Genomic DNA, 18,227 nt, shown 5'->3' on the forward strand with positions numbered 1-18,227 from the left:
AATAGCTTTGTTTTTCACTTCTGAAATATAACATCCATTTATAAATAGGCTATGTGATGATATTTGGTATTAAATTTCCCCATGTGTTTTGTTTCTTAAAGTAAATAATTAATTTAGAGGTATATAGGGCTTGTAAGGAAGAAAAACAACTGCAGAGGTCTAGCTTAAAATGTGAAGACTTCCATGACTATAAAGTAATTATAATTGCAGTGAATAAAAATGCTACTGATATGTTTTTATTGGACTGAAATAAATTTGAGAAACTCTGTAGCTATTACTTGAGGTCAGACAAGCAGATTTAACATTTTTTATAGTACACTCCATCTATTAGCTAATATAAAGTTCAAAATATTTGAAAAAGTAATATAAGGTAAATATTTTTAAAGTGACCATACTTAATATTATTTGATTAAAAATATGTAAGCAGAAAAGATATGATAGAATCTGAGTCATATACTATGCAGAAAATGCATGCTTAAGCAACTCAAGGGGTTGAAAACGCTGAAGGGATTTCTGCATTTATTGGAAAACTTTAGTTACGTTGTCATATATATTATTTATAACAGCACTGCTACTGTGCCATCTATAATCACTACAATGCAGCTGAGCATTTTGTTAATTGTATAAACATGAACAACGAAAAGATTGTTTATTCCCAGAATGTGAGAGAAAAGTATTCTAATTACAGTTTGCGTTGTTTTGCCTGTGGGCTCCCCAAGAGCCATTCCCTGATGGGAAGCTGCTGCCTCACATTCAGTGATGCACGAGCTCAGGCTCTTTGTTCTGCAATAGGAAAAAAAAGTATCTGTGCAGTGCTATTTCTTGACTAATGCATGTAAAAGGTTATTGTACTTGATTCCTCTGCATCTGCACAGAGCTGTCACAGAATCTGTCCTTTTTTCTTTCCACTTCTGCATGTAACTATTGTTAGGTTTTTTTCTTTTATCATCAAAAGACGTAGTCAAAATAAGGAAGAATCACTCTTTTATTTCTCTGGTAATGAAAGAATAATTTTGTGAATTTATACATTGACATCTGAGTAATCACTTATTATATAAACTGTTCAGAATCTGTAGGTGAAGGGAAAAGTAAACTCATAATCACTTGTTTCTCTGGGCAAAATACATAAGCTAAACTAAGTGCAACCAAATATTATGTTATTTATGTGTCATGCAAATTTATTTTCAAAAACATATTTGACATAGTATTGAATTTACAATTATGAGTATATAATAGATCTCACTCACACTGAAGCTCTCTCTTAAATTATATTCTGAATAATTAAATCATATGGAAAAATGTCAGAAGGTAAAATAAAATGTATTTATTCCAGCCATATCTTTCCACAGCATGGCATGTCGTCTGAAAACAACATTAAGCATTTTATGCCATCTGCGCTGATTGTGGATACATTTACAACACATGTCAACATGGAATATTCCTTTTAGAGTTGCTCACAGTCGGCTTATAGCAGTAAGCACCTAAATAGAGCGATCTACAAAAACAGCCAGCCATTGATATTTAGTTCACTTTCATCCACTTTATCTTTGGGAGATGGAGTTTGTTCATCATGCTGTCATTCACAGCTTTTTGCAAATAAAATACTACTACAAAAATTTGTTTCTGTAGAGTAGTGACTAGATTTTTATGAGATAAAATCTGAACACTGAATATTAACGGCATTTAAGTAAAACATTAGTGTTCCTTAAAATAGATGCATTATACATTCTTAAATGGTTGTTTGTAAAAAATATTAAGAGAATGCATCAAAATGTTCAGAAAAATGCCGTCATTTCCAGGAACTGTACATAAGGCATTTAGTAAATGTAAGAATGATTAGCTCCTAGTTGTATGTAACTGATAATCATTGTATACCAGATCTCCCTAAGCGATCTGTAGAATCAAAGAACGTACTGTTTCAGTCTTCACATGTGTAAATTGCATCTTTCAGGTCACTCTCTCAAACAAGCTAGTGTGTATTTTTGCTACATGTAATTATTACCAGTGAAATCACAACAATTCAATGTCTACATTTTTTTCTGAACAGTTAAGAAATGGTTTCACAACACACACACACACACAAAATGGAGATCAAAACAATCTTGATTCTCTATTTTGTTCAAGCAGAGCTTTGACACTTGTGACGGTCTGCTAAAAAGGCCTGTTTGAAAGTTCTGTTGCTCAGAAAGGTCCATCTTCAACATAAGATAGAGCTACAGAGGGCAAAGCTTAAGAGAATTTCTTTCTGTTACCCTACATGTAGAGTCCCTAACGAGGTAACTAGGTAGGTAACTAACCTCTGGGCATTCTTTTCTTACCTAGCCTGTTTATTGTGAAATAAATTTTCTTTATTAAGTAGTTACATATTATTTTTCATTTAGTATTTGTTAAGTATTCGGTTTTTTAGTATTAGTACTTTGCTTGCGTAAAATGTGCTGTACGATCTCACAATAATCGTGCAAGAATTTCCACAGCACAATAGGAAAGGGCCAGAAAGCTACTGCATTACAAGAAAAAAATATGCATTTTGAATAATAAGAAATAAGATTTTCTTCTTCCAGTGTTAATCACATGTCCTGCTCCAAAATGACAGTTATCAATGTCAGTGCCTCCTTAAAGGACAATCAATAGGAAGCAATCAGGCTCCTACGGGGAACAAAACCAAAACCTCAAAAACAAATAATCCAACCCCACAACCGCACCCCCCAAAACCCTCACAAAAAACACCAGAATATATCAGAATGCATTGATTATAGCTGGTTTCTACTGTAATTGAATTTATAACTAAAATTTGGTCTTATAGCAATTTTTTTAGTTAAATCTGCCTAGAAAAGAGTATTCAGGGTGCTTAGTAGCTCTGTTGTTTTGTCTCAGTGATGGACTCTTAGCATATACATACTGTGCATGCTGTGTATAATATATGTGCTAATGTCTGAACAAGAACTTTTAAAAATGTGTTATGAACAGTTCCATCTGGTGGAATGAGCTGTCAAAATGGCTGCTTTTTTTTTTTTTTTAATTAGAGTTGAGTGAAATTGTAAGAAAGTATGATAGGCATTGTTTGTAGGGAAATATCTCTTTATTAAAGTACCTGATAAAATTGGAGAACAGGATATTTTCTGATACTCAGACTCCAGGTTCACTCTAGACTGCGTATTTGTTCTACACTGATTTGCTAAACTACATCTGGCTTGAATTTTCAGAGATTTCCCCATCACTGTATTTCATAAAGACTGGTCTTTAGAATGAGGATTAAATATTTCTTCTTCCCAAGAAACACTCTTGTACATGAAGTTTTACAACATAGTTTCTGTGTAAACAGTTTTGCATGTAGCCAGTCTGCCCCTCAGCAATAGACTTAAACCCCACCTTTTAGATCTTTATACTTAGCACATTCCGAGAAAATAAGTAATGTGTTTCTTCTGCATCCTGCTACGAGCAAAATTATCAGCCTACTACGTTCCACGTGGTGACAGTGCTATGCTACATTTCTCTGTTGCTTGCAGATTGTTCAATAAAATAGAGCATATTCCAGACAGATTTACTCTTAAAATATGCAGTACTAATTGTGTAAAAGGCAATAGGAGGATAAAATCAGTGGCAACGAGATAAACTCCTGGTAGTTCTCAGTCAGCAGTTTTCTTTGAACAAGGACACAAATAAACAATACATTTTGCAAATGTGTTAACAATTGAAAATGTGCATGATATATCAAAGGAAGAGGAATACTGGCTAAAGTGTATTTTGATCTGAAATAACATTACATGTTTAGCTTGTGCTGCTTTATTTAGCAGTTGTAATAATGGTCACCGAAGATAAAACTTACTCTGTGTCAGAGAAAATAAATCTACCTGATGAAAAACTGATGATAGGTAGCATATTAGAGAACTTGAAGTAACGTAGGTGAGGTACAAAAATACACATTTTAGTTAAACTAGTTTCTACCTGTAAAAAAACTTAATTGCTGAAGTCTGTAGGTGCATACTGTCCATATCCAGACATGGTGTGGATAACAGGTTGGTTCTGCTCTTAGCTCTGTAACAGCATGGAGAAAATTGTTCACAGCAATACAAATCATATACAATAGGAGTAACAAACACAGAAATCAACTTAATCAGAAGCATTTATGCCTTTTTATTTTTTTCTCTCTCTATAGTTCTGATTAGGCTCAGGAAGAGAAATTAATCTTCAGCCATAGAGTAAGTCCTGTATTCTTTAGTAACATCTGCCTTTCTCCCACATTAATGTTTTTTAGATTGAAGGAAGCATTTGCGCTTCTGAGTCACCAGTCAATGGTGACAGTTTGCTCATGCCTCAGGATATTGAGTCCGTTCGTTTCATGTGTATTAGTCATCTCATTTGCAAGATTCTGAACATGTCCTCTTCAGGCTTACCTTACTGCAGATTTTTTGCAGATACAAGTTTGGTAGACTTTCAAAAGCCATATATAAAGAAAGGATAAATTGGAAGCTACAGAAACCTGTACTTCACAGCATATGAAAAGTAATTTAAAATTTTCATTTTCTTTTGCAGTTTCTGAGAGCAGTCCCTTTTATTTCCTTGAAAAATCACCTTCTCTATGTTCAGTTTAAGTTATACATGTTTATTTGCCTCCCTTTTACACACTCACTACAAAGTTCTGAGTGTTGAAATTAGCAGGGGTTTTGCTGTAGACTTCAGTGACAGTTTTCTATGTGTGTCTGCCAAATTTTGTTTGTGATGCAGGTGGTTGACATTTTCTATGGTTAGGATCTGGCTTTCTGCATTTATTTAATTTTTTCTTTGTTATTGAAAAACCAGGAGTGTTTGGGTGGTGTAAGGCAAAACCATTTCACATTTTCATGTTAACATAACATGGGTATAAAATGGATTTACTATCTTCTCTTATAAGGTATTTTCTAACACTTATTAACATGACATGCAACAAAAAGTACATATATCTGAAAATGATGGCATAGAGGCTGATTGATAAATACATTTTGCAGCTTGCTTAAATAGCTTGCTGTTTGCAAAGTTTGACTCAGTGGCAAAAGAAGTTACAAACACAAGAATGGCAACAAAATTCTACTACTACTAAGAAAAAAAAAAAAAAGAGGTAGAGAAACTGACCTGTTTTGATTTGGCTCCCACGGCTGATAAACCAGTTGTACCTGCTGAATTACAGGTTTAAAAACTGTGTTAACTGATATGCCTTCAGGGCTCCCTGGCCGCTCAAGAAAGTTCACCAAAATCTTGTACGCAAAAGAATGCTGCAATATCAAATAAAAACATCATTCCATCAAAGAGCGTAGTATGTCACAACACATTCTCTTAATTTCCATTCCACACAGTTAACAGATGAATCACTCAGAATAGAAGTGCAGGGAATCACATGCTGTTCGTTATTGATTTAGGTATGAAATGCTTCAAGTGTGCATTCTTAAATCAGAACTAAATAGACAATTATGTCTTCATTTAAATTAAGATATAACAAATCCCATTTACTCTGATAATTCTTCAATATTATGGAAGCTTAATTCTCTATAACATGGCTTTGGCTGTGTTAGAACATAATGAAAGAAGTGAGATTTTACCAGAAATTTCATTGTTAAAATTTTTCTATAACAATATTTTATTATATTCTTGTTGAACTTCGGCTACTAGAAAACAGGATCTTCTCTCCATCCTTTGTAATTAACTATGAACATTAAGCAAAAGACAAAATCAATGACCAAATTTGAATTCCAGTCTGTTTTATGATTGCTAAAGCTACAGAAGATGTGCTAATATGTAGTTAGGGTTGCTGATACCAATTGCTAAATACAAATATTAAAACCCCAGAGCATCATGAGCTATGATTCGTTCACCAACTCAGCAATCATTAACTTTTAACACATTTGCATACCTAAGTTCAAGCAAGCCACCCAAATTTATAGAACAGTCCTTATTGTGATTGTGTGTATGTTTGCATGGGTATTTACTAGCATGCATGTGTGCATGTGTATCTCTTTCTATATACAAATCTCCTGTCATATGGTGCTTTAGAGCACTGGGAACAAGACTGAGGGAAAGCGAAACATCTGACAAGTAGCAAAGGGGGATGGAATCTGCAACAGTAATGGGAGTAAGGGTATAGCATGGATTTGGCTGTAAATACAAGATATTTCTGTAAATCTTTGTTCTCTCACAGATTTTAAAATATGTAGAAAAAATATGGGTAAAAGGTATACAAATACTTTATGCTGTTAATTAAACTACAGCCTATCTGGGAGATTTTAATCAATATTTATATATGTTATAAATAACACATTTATTAAGTTTTAACTACTTAAAACTAGAGAAACCCAAAGCAACCTATTATGCATCTGTTTTGTTCTGTGTTATTTTAATCACTCGTTTTAAAAAATCTTTTAACTTACAATCTTTCACTGAATCACAGAAAATGCAAATATTCAGTCTAATTACTGATTTCAGTTAGGGAAGAGTATATCTAATGATTTTTTTACCAATGCAAAAATCACCAAAATTAATTTTATCCACATTTGCAATGCACCTAGAACTATGGATTTTCAACTGGCATATCCAGAATAATACTCATTATTCTAATCCCATGCAGAGAAGATTTTAACAAATAAAAAAAATGAATAAACAGAAAAGGTAAACTCTTCCAATTAATTTAAGATTGGTAAATTGATGTTAAATATACACAGCATTTCTTTTGCAAACAGGCCATTTAGTGATGCATGTTGACATAGTATACATGGATCTTTCAATTGATTTGTTTTGGTGATGTAATATGCGGAATTAATCAGATACACTAGGTGCATTAAGGACTGGCTTACAAGCAGTTGTCAAAATGCAGTCATTTGTGGGAAGACAGCAATGGCCACAAGCAAAGAGATCTCTCAGAGGGAATTACTTCCTGACTGGTGTTTGTCCATGTTTTGATTGATCATACAAGTAATATTACAAAGCCTTTGCAGCTAAAAAATGTCTGTTAAGGTATGAAAAAAAGGAAGGCAAATCAAAAGCTCCCTAAATCACCAGATAGCAGACAAATTGTTTTAATATAGCTAGGTGCTGTTTAGTAAACCTGGAAACAAAGTATACACCTTGTACTTACATAATACAGCTTGCCTTTAAAAACAACTCAGGAAAGAACATAAGGTCATTGAAGATCACTACCTAAACAGGGATATTCAGCACAGTGCTATGGTTAAATGGGATAATACAATGTTTATAAGAGGAGGACTATCAAGTCAAAGGTGTCTGTGCACATTTCACTATAAACTATTGTGACAAGGCTGTGTTCAAAGCTGATACTCACACTTCAAGGAGAATAAGAATATTGGAAAGATTTCAAAGTGTTCTACAATGAGAAAAGATCCCTTGAAACATGAAATTTACAGGTTTCACTTTAGTCCTTCATACACAACAGAAACTGTTGAGAGAAGACATAGATAATTACTCATGACAAAGAATGGTAGAAGCTTTTGGTAGGTCTTAATTTTGCCGACAGAGGATAATACAATTTCCAAAGACTAAAAGTTGTTAGCTTCAAACTCAACTTATATTAAGTTCTAGTTGCAAGTGTAGATATTAAACCCTAGAAGAATTTATGTACCGTATTCAGAATTCCACAATGGCATTTAAGATAGGACTGGATAGATTTATTAAAAAGATTAATTTATTATAAGTATTTTAATCCAGTTCTTAAGGGATGAAATTGTCTCATATAAGTAGCCTTAGATTCTATGGCTTACGTCTGTATTAGCAAATAAAATATCCCAGACCTCTTCTCTAGTGGCTCAGCATTTGTGCCCGGTAACAGTTAAACAGTACAGGCAATGCAGGAGCAGTGCTTGGCCAATGCTCTGCCCTGTTTGTTCCATTAATACAGTTGCAGTCTTCTTGTTTTTTCTTGTCCTGCAGGAGAGGTGAAGCATATGTCTTGAAAACATCTAGCCTCATATCTCTCAGTTTTCTTATCTGCAGCACACAATTTGTAATTATTATAATTCCTGAGATGAATTAATATCAGAGCCTAATTTTGCAAATGATCCTGGTCCCCAAAACCTTAACAAGGAAAAAACTTCATAAACTAATAAGGCTTAGTAAGTTCTATAGTTACTAAGCAATATGAGGTATATCTTTCTACTTTGCCACAGATTTGGAAGCAGGTTTTGAGATTTCAGTTAATAATATAAACTGAGTACTTCAAAAGAATCTTCTATATTAAACAGCTAGTCATTGCACAATTATTGTGGAATCAGAAGAAAAATGCACAGGCAAGATCGGTAGAACTGAGGCCACTGCATTGCTGAATGTCATGGGATTCATAGATTTCAAAGCCAAAGAGATAAGCAGACCATCAGCTCTTGATGTTGACTGCCTGATAACATGTGTTTGTATTAAACATGCCTCCTATCAAAAAAAAAGAAGAGCTCAGAGGCTGACAGAATTTTACCTTCCACAAAGGCATTCACACATTATTTGAAGCCCCTGTTTGGTTTGTATTTCTTCTAGTGACCAGATATTCTTACTGTTGAAATAGCATGACTAATCTGCACTGAATTTTCCATTTGCAGTTGAATTTGACTTTGGTACTCAGCATCTTGTTCTAGTGATATCCCCCTTCATAAGATCAAAGAGCTTTTTAGTAGATAGTATTTTTTTTTGCCATGAAGATATTTATGTACTGTCAAGTTACTTTTCAGTCTTCTTTCTGAACAGCTAAATCATACTGCACTTCTGAAGTCTCACACCGTATGATGCTTTCTGAGGCCTTGTGGTTCTTTGCTGTACCTCTGCCAACTTTTCACCTTTTATTTTGAGCAAGACAGGATCAATACAAATATTCAAGAATTAGCCTCACTGTGACTATACAAATTCTTTCTGTTTCTCTCTCTGCACCTTTTTAGTACCCCATAAATAAGTAGCAGCTTCCTTGCAGCAGAGATCTACATCACCCACAAAGCCAAAGGTGTGAGGATTTACATTGAACTGAAATATTTTTAGGTAATATTTCATAAAAAAAAAAAAAAAGAAAGAAAGAAATCCATGTAGGAGAACAAGTGAAAGACGATGGAGCAAAAATGAAAATAGGAAAAAGGTGTGGTTGAAACTGAAATAAATACAGTAAGAGGCAAAACAGAAAAAGGCTGGAAGTTGAGGAAAACAAGTGAAATCAAAGATAAGATGTCAAGAGACCCACAATGACCAACAAGGAAACCAAGAAACAGGAGAAGTTTTGCTGGCTAAGAGGGAGAAATCCGTTCACTGAATCAGAACAAAGCAATACTCTCCTATACTATACTCTCTATACTCTCCTGTGCTTCTGAATATGCTGTTTTCTATGAGGCTCAAGAGCAGCTACCTCTAGAAGTTCATAGCAGAAATTGTCCAGCTCAAATGCTTAGCCACGTTTTCATTCTGAAGATGCTAGTGTTAGTAACTGTCATTCATGTCGTTTATTGTATTTTTCAATAATAGATATCAGAGCCATTTATCACATTTTATTCTGATTTTGTCCCAAGTGTAGTATATTCTGACTTTATTGTGGTATTTCACTAGATGATCTGTAACTGTTTTAAAAAGGTAACATTGACCTACTTAAATATATGTATAAAGACAAATAGAGTAATATATATAAATATATCTTATTTATATACCCACCTATTGACTGTGCCAAGAATACCTCTCTTATTGTGTACTCCAACCATTAAATTACTTGTTTGCTATTACATCTACCATCTTTACTTTTTTCTAAAGTGCAATGGGTACAATATAAAGTAATTTTCTTTCAGTATTATAAAATACTACATCCTGTGCTTTTGGGTGGTTTCTGCAATTTGCTTCAGAAACAACTTTTCAATAGTGCCAGGAGTCAGATAATTTTGCTTTTATTATTTGGAAATACATTGTATAGGAAGATAAATAGGACGGCAATGTTTAAGATAGATTAACTTATTAATTTTTCTTTTCATTTATATTTTAAAACTGAATTTAGCTAAATATTTTGTCTCAAATCTGAATTAGACTTGATTTTGGTTTTCCTTACTGAATTACTTTCTTACTCCATCGTCTCATAAATGGAAGCCACATAGTTTAGAGAGGTAGAATTTTATTTTATTCTTTAAATCAAAATCTATGGATTTAATTACAATGTGTTACCCCAGTTTAATCAAAATACATATTAGCAATCCTATTGATTTCCTATTTTTCTGCAGCATTATATAGCTAAACCAATGAAATGAACCATCAGACTGATTTTGATAGAGCATATAACACATTAGATAATTACTTCACTTTGCTTAATGTAATTTAAATCCATAAAAAGGCATTTGTTTTATATGTAAAAAGTGGGCTACCTGGTAGAGAACAGGAACAAGTAACAAGGAATACTCATTGGCAAGTACAGACTAAAGAATAAGAGTTGATTCATTCAGAAATTTTATGAGCTGTTTATTCATTGTGCTGTAGTGCCATGTACTGCACCAGAATTCCTTTTCAGTTGGGTTCCCTTCTTAATCAGTTTCAGAACATTGTTCTCTTCTGGTTTTATGTTTCATAGACTACATCACTGTATGTTAAGATTCTTTTGCAAGATCATGTTATTTGTCCTGTATGTTATTTTTGTAGGATCAAAAAAACCCTGTCAGAACTGAATTTAAAGGCCAGCTCACATTTCAGTGTTTATGTTGTCAGCATCTGGCACTATAGAAAAGAAGTTTCTCAAGTAAACTGTAGAAACCACCCAAAATATATATTCCTTCCAGTGCTAAATGCAACTAGTAGTAAGTACAAAAGGTAGCACACATTGCCCTTCGAAGATGTTAAGCATAGCTCGGTTGGCAGCTCAGTAATTGTACCTTGCACTCACTTCCAGAGCCAAATCTTGGCAGACTAACATCTGGAAATTTGAAACAATACCGCATTTTGTCCTGCAAAGTTGTTTTTTGTACATCAGGAAATTCTGTGAATGTCCTGAAAACAGAAAACACAAAATCTGATTTTCTGTAGGTCTGAATAATTCCCAGAGCCTCCAGTGACCTTACTGTGTACCTGACTTCTTAGCATTGCTGGGGAAAGACAAAAGAAGGAAGAAGCAGAGCATGGCCAGTGGTTCAGCAGACTAAATATTTGGAAACAGGCTGCTATACTTTTTTCAGATAAATAGACATCCCAAGTGCTTTGATGGCAGAATGTAGTAGCTACCTTGCAAAAATATACATCTCTGCAGAACGATCAGGGAGATGGGCACTGTGAAGGTATGTTAGAGGTGCAACTAAAAATCTTGATCTACTGGATCGAGATGTTTGACTATGTCATTCTGCTGTCTTCCAGCACAAAGAATGGGAGAACAATCTAAAAGTGTTTGTTTATTCTTTCCAGCCTTTAGATATTATATCCACATGCTTTCAGTACTGTCATGCATCAGTAGGAGAGCAACAATAGGCAATTAATGCGTACAGTTACAGAGCACAGTAGATGCTGGTAATGGACAGAAGGGATTCTTACAAGAGGAAATTCTTAGGCCTGTATCAACCAAATCAACTTGCCATCAAATGCTCTTCCAGTCTTTTGTCCTTCCATTGCTTTCCCTCAGTGTTTCATTCCATTTTTACAACTGGAAAGGAGAGGGTGTCTGTAGCAACTTTAACTTGATACAATGCTTAAACTATGTATTTCATGGCATATGGATAGTTTACATAACATCATATTCAGGCAGAGAAGGGCCAAACATACCCCTATAGAGTTGATCTTGTCAGAACACGAGTGCCTTCGCAAAATTTGAAGTTCTGAAGATTTTCTGGGGCAATAATCCTCCCTTACTGATTTTAAGAATAATTTGATTCAAAACTGAACTTTTTCTCCCCCCAAAAAGGAAGCTTTATGCAGATTTTCTAACTCAAAGATCAAAGTTCTGAGCTGCCATGAGGTTTTTTGGTAAAGTATTAGAATCCTTTTGTTGTGGAAAAGTGTACTTGACTGCTGGACCAAGCACAGCGTTTGCACCAAGAAAACAGGAGGAACTTTTGGCTTGTTTTTCTTTTTCAATTATAATCTCTAAAATTCAAGCACTGAAAAATTTACCCCTAAATTTGAGAGTGTACTTCAGCCTTCCCCACATGACAGATTTCCTCTCTTTACAAAATCAATCAGTATAGGTTAAACTAGGTGTCTGATGAAGCTCTTCTCATTCTCTATTAATTTATTATGTTTTCCCATGAGAAACTTTGTCTCTGGAATGCTCTCTTTATGCTGGTCCAAAGTAACTTGGGTCTCTTGACATTTTATAAAATCCTACAAAGATGTCTTTTGGGGTAAATCTGTATACAAATGGGATTAATTTATACTGTAAACACGTAGTAGCAATAAATCCTTAACACTTGTCTTCTCAAAAGTAACTGGAGTAAGCATGGGAGTTTGAGGTGCAGAAAAACTGAGGTACTGATATATGGTAATTTAAATATATATACTCTTTGCTTAGAAGTTTTGACAACTGGACTAAATACATTTTAAAATTAAAGAAGAATAATAAAATAAAATTATATTCCTTAAAAAAAAAACTGCATCCAAGAAAACCCATAAATTATTTGCAACCTTCTTAAGATTCTGTAGCATTTGAAGGCTATAATTACTGTCTGAAAATAGAAAAAATGTTACTCTCACTGTCAGCAGATGATCTCCTGTGTTTTAAAGGCACTTTTCTATATGTTTGTTGAAGAGAAGAAATGCAAATAGCATAATGTATGTTTTATGACTTAATGTTCTTCAGTTCCTATCAGTTTCATATCAAAATACATTTTTAAATTATTCACATTTAATTTATGAACAAGCTTTCTTTCACATTGGAATTAAACTGTGATATACTTGCATTTACATTTCATGCAGTATCAGTCAAAATATCAAACAAACTAGCAAAGAAAGTTCTTCACCATATGTCCTGCTCTCTTTCAACGAAACCCCCTTATTTTTCATCTAAATCTCTGCAGTTTCCAAGCTCTCTTGCAGTATCGATTGCTTATTAAAAGTTCACTTTTCCATGCTTCTCTTAGCGAATCCAAATCATCAAGACTAGCAGAGTAGCTAAGAGAAAACAGGTTCTTTGAAAAAAACTTCCAGAAAAAAAAGTTAATTCCACTAAAACTGGGATTTTTCTGGGGTATGTTCACAATCCCAGAAAACATCAAATGCAAAAAAGCATATTCAGAAATTAATTCAGTAGCCAACTCATGATGAAGTCAGTGAGTTGATAGAAGAATTTCAGGATAGGATTGCTGGACTAGGATTGTTGTACAGTTTGCCATTATGGACAGTAGAAGAAACTGTTACTTGGAGTGCTACATGCTGTCTAACAGCCTACTGGTATTAGTGTCAGAGATCAGAGGCTTGCCTTTTGGTCAGAGAGCGCAGCAATTTCAGCTGTCTGAAGAAAAGTGCTGCGGATTAGAACATGTGAGAATAGTGGGGGTACTGTTTGTCAGACCAGGTGCAAGAGCAGAAAAGATCCCATGTTTCCCCAGAAGGAGGAGGAGGACAGAGAAAATGCACACAGAAAAGAACAAAAACATTCCTTTTGCTAAATACTGAACTATAGTCATGGAAAAGAATGCAAGAGGTTATTCCAGCTCCTTTGTTGACTAAATTGTATGTTCTTCCTACAGATAGTTCCTAAAAAAGAACTGTTCTTTGTTTTCCTACGTACAGACACAATATCTGTTGTTTATGACTACAATCATAGCATGCATAGTTTAAAATGTGGGACTAAAAGATAGGCTGTGTTTCTCCTTATGGTCTGTCAGACACTAAAAACCTTATTCATTACAACTTCCTTGTGATTTACTAACAGTATCTCTGTCCTTAATTTCTTTTACATTGCTTCTACTACCCTGATCTGTTTCAAAACCATTGGGCTTTTTTTCATGCCTTAAATAGAAAACAGATATATTTTGTCCACCACCAAATTATTCTGTTTTTTTAATATGAAAAGAATTCTCCTAAAACTTATGGAGATGGAATATCTCTAAGTTTTCAGGGTCTGCTTTGTTGAAACACCTTGTCAAGCTTTGGACAGGTGCAGACACCTGCAGCTTTATCCAGCTTATTGTTGTTACAGGATTAGCTGTTGTAGAGAGGATCTTGGGCTCTCAGTTTACAGATTCTGCTAGACTACCCGCTACCTTCTAGCTCAAGCACATGTACAGAAATTCAGGACATGAATGCAAAGTTAGTTATAAATTGAAAGCAGTCGAAGGCTTACCTATGAAGGAATCATTCCGACTCATTGGGTAAAGCTCAGATAGGTTATCTTAATGTAGCATTCATGTTTTCCTTTCCTGATATTTTGCTTAATGGCCCTATACATCTGCGGCCCTCTACATCAATTTATACTAGTCCTTTCATGCAGAAGCACACTGAAATAATACATGCAGTGTCTGATTACCAGAGAAAGCTCTACTTAGGTTTAAGTATATTCATAAACTTTAAAGCATTTTATTGCAGGGCTGAAGACTACATTCTGACTTTATTAATGTCTTGGAAAAGAAAAACAACCCACCATGATTTTTATTGTTCTGTATCAGCAATCCTCATGTTTGCTGACTCCATTTGTAGGTTTATGGTCAGGTTACTATGTATTGCAGCACTGGAGTTTGTTGCTCTCTTTTGTAGCCACATACAAAAAGCTCTAGTCAAATTTCTGGAAAACTGTGGGCTAAGCAAATTTTGCTTGTGGGTTGTCGGAGAAGTGAGTGCATGGCAGAGCTTTTCTTGACAACTGATTATCTACATATTTTCCAAAAGCCTCAGCAGTATGCTTCTATGTTTTTGTGTTCATTTGAGAGAAGGGGGAAAGAACCATAGATGTGCTTATTTTTGCAGTTTGTTTTGTTTTTTTAATCCACCTATCTTTGGACATTGCTGTTTAGAATATCAGATAACTTTACAACTTGCGGGCTTTCACAAAATTACATCAAAAAACAGGCAACTAATGCTGTGCTACTGCAGCTAGGACTATGGTGTTATACTTGCTTTACATAATCCAGGACAGAGATTTTAGCCAAAATAGTTCAGAACAGATAACTTACCCTTTCAAATAGCTCTTCTTAGATACACAAGAAAAGAAAAGCTTTAGAGAGAATATCTGGTTTCTCAGCTTAAATCAATTGGCCTGGCCCACAGGCATAGTTTTGTAGCCTACTCTATCAAGAAAGTATGTCATGTGGTAAGTGTGGTCTCTTTCCAGGAATTTCTTGTATTTAGGAAATAAGGTCAATCTATTCATTAGCATACTAAAATTCATTTCATTATTTTAATAGACCTAGTAACTCTTTTACAACTAAAAAGGCTAAAAGTGTTATAATCAGAAAAGTGTCCTGAGCTTCAAGTGCAGCTTTGTTACTGATTTCAAAGGGAGCTACTCAGTGAATCAGCTGAGTAGCAGACAAGAATGAATAGATATAGGAGAGTACAGTGAAGGAAGGGAAAGAAAGAGCAGAGCATGAAAAGAAGCAGGGTGAGAACACAGCATAGAAGGCTTGTTATAACTTTCTGGGAGGTCGGATTTCTAGACTTCAGACTGGACATTTACAGATTTGAAGACAGTCTATACATAAGAAAAGCAACACAGCTTTCAATTACATCTAATATGAAGCTCATAGCTACTACATCATAACAGCAAATTGCTGCTCAGTTCCATTATGCATTATGAGCTTCAAAATAAAAAGGTATTAACCCTAAAATACAGACGGCAAGATCACAAGCTAAACTGTGTTCATGTGTCAAATGCTTGTGAACTCATGCATGCCTGCATAGCAGTGCATCCATGTCTGGTACCAAAGAACTGCATTCCCAGTATATTGTTCAAGATCACAGATGGGAACCAGGGCTCAGGAGCAAATGCCAGTCACCAGTGTAGATTTCTCGGGGTGGGGGGGGAAGTGAGAGGGAGGCAAAAAAGCCAACATAAAACAACAATAAAAACAAACAAAACCCCCAAAGAAAAATAAAAAAATGTAATTTGATATTAATTTTGATAACACAATAGGCCATGTCTTTCTGCTATGAATGCATTAAATATAAACATATGCCCATATTTTTATTTCAAGTATATTCTCTTAATGTGTTTCCTTTTTCTTTGTTCTCTTGACATTTGTCTTTTTCACCTCTGTAAAATCATATAACATCATAAACAAGCATTGGCAAGTCAAACAACAGTGATTATCTTCATATCTTAAAGGCAACAATAACTTCCTGTAAATCCATAGCTCCTACTGGGCAGGGAGTCTTCACTGTAAGCCATGTCATTTTACAATAGATAGGATAAACAGAGATGAAAAATGCCTTGAAAAATTAAGTGGTATTAAACATGCATGCATGGACAAAATTCTAATGGCGTGAGCACCCCATTACTCTAAAACAAGTTTCAACCAACTGAAACTAAATGGGTTACACAAACACAATTACAAAAGATAGGATTGATCAGCGGGATTTGGAGAAAATAAATAGACCATGGTTAGTTCAAAGGATTGGGGCTTTCTCTAAGTACAACCTCATCTTTGAATTTCCTGCAATCTTAACACTTGGCTTGGGACAATTACTAAAACTTTTTTATGCCTACATTTAAGAATTATACTCTCCGTTTTATCTCCACTTAATACAGATTTTCTACCTGGGAATTAAGATAGTTACTGTGAGGATTTTTTTTGGTGGTAAAAAGGGGGTTTCTTGTTTGTAAATTCATTCCTTCACAGCACTCGCTAACAAGGGATATAGTACTGCTGCCATAGATGTAAGTGGAAGATTTGTAATTGATTTGGAACATCAATTTTAATGATTTAGATGACGTATTGTTAAACTACACTTAGCATAAATATGCATTTTTCTGTTTCAAGTATCAGCGTATTTTTTTCTTACACCTTGAGTCAAATGTTATTTTCATCTGTTATGTGGGAATACTTATTAGCTTTTGTATTTCCATAAATCTCTCCTTATGCTTATCATGACACTAAACGGGAGCATAAAATTTGTTAATTTTTTTTTTTTTGTGACTGACAGGTAATGTTTGGACTTTGAAACCGGGACTTTGTTGAACAAGTGAAGATGCAAATTTGTGTAGTTAAACTACAGTTGTAGCCAGACACCTGTCTCAGTCTGATTCTCAGAACTGATGCATTCAGGAAAATAAATCAGGATTTAAGTGTCATTTTAAAATCCCAGCAGTCAGCTTTATAGGTGCTTTTATGTCATGATTTAACACTGAATGTGTATTGTTTTCTTTACTATATGAAACATAGTCAAAAGGTTTCTAAAATACAGTCATCAGGGAATCCATTCAGTTTCCTGAATGTAATCTATTCAGTGGAATGATTTGCACCATACTGAAAAAGAGGAAATAAAACGGTGTAAAATTAAAAACCTCCAACCATGTTTATAATGTGAAGCTCATAAGAAGCTATGATACAGATACTTTGAACATTTTCATTTAGTAATAATTTGATTTTTAAGTATAATAGTCACCCTTCCTAACCATTAGACATGGCATACACATACTAAAACACTTGGCAAGTATCTTGTTTTCCAATAGCTGGTAAATAACAAGGATATTTGTTATACAAAGTGTAAGACAAGCTACCTCTCATAAACCTAGTTGAGGTATTGGGACTATCACAGCCAAGTAAGCTTGCTCCAGGAATTGAACCCTTCAGGAGAGTGAGGTAAAATGCCATGGTAACTTGTAGAGTTCAGGTGTCTCCACAGAGTACTTGACTGTAGCGACTACCATATATGCTAAGTACTAAAGAGGCAGGTGTTATGACAGAGCAGCTAACCAAAGCATCAATGCAGAAAATTTCTATTTACATATGTATACTTTAACAGGATGTACAAAAAGTCAGCTTTGCCATTCAATTGGTAGCTACTCTAAAATGAACAATGAAATTAATTTTTTTCTGCTATTGCTTGACTCTCCAATGAAAAAGCAGATGTTGTGTTAACTTTCAAGCCTTCCCAATGGTACTTAAATGATCGTTCAAATCTTGAGGCAGCCTCAAAAGCCTGTCTACTCTCTGAATTCTTGCCATATTTATAGCCTCTTAACATTCACTGCTATGATAGGGTGCTGCTCCAACAATGCAAGCAATGAAGGGAATGCTTGCATAGGCTGGCTGTCAGCATTCCTGCTACCATAGCATTTCAGCTTCTGAGACCAAAGCCAGCTGAAATGCATGACAAAACATCTTGTG

At 34.6% G+C, this 18,227-nt stretch overlaps 1 protein-coding gene across 4 annotated transcripts in view; it reads left to right on the forward strand.

The window, feature by feature from the left end:
- The window catches only part of PACRG (parkin coregulated), a 238,081-nt gene that overhangs the window by 168,922 nt on the left and 50,932 nt on the right, over nucleotides 1-18,227 (forward strand). The window lies entirely within an intron of this gene.

This window comes from Neopsephotus bourkii, unplaced genomic scaffold (genome assembly GCF_033783945.1).
Source record: "Neopsephotus bourkii isolate Nb327-2 ecotype Australia unplaced genomic scaffold, CSIRO-AGI_Nbou_v1 NB_1767, whole genome shotgun sequence".
Lineage (NCBI taxonomy): Eukaryota > Metazoa > Chordata > Aves > Psittaciformes > Psittacidae > Neopsephotus > Neopsephotus bourkii.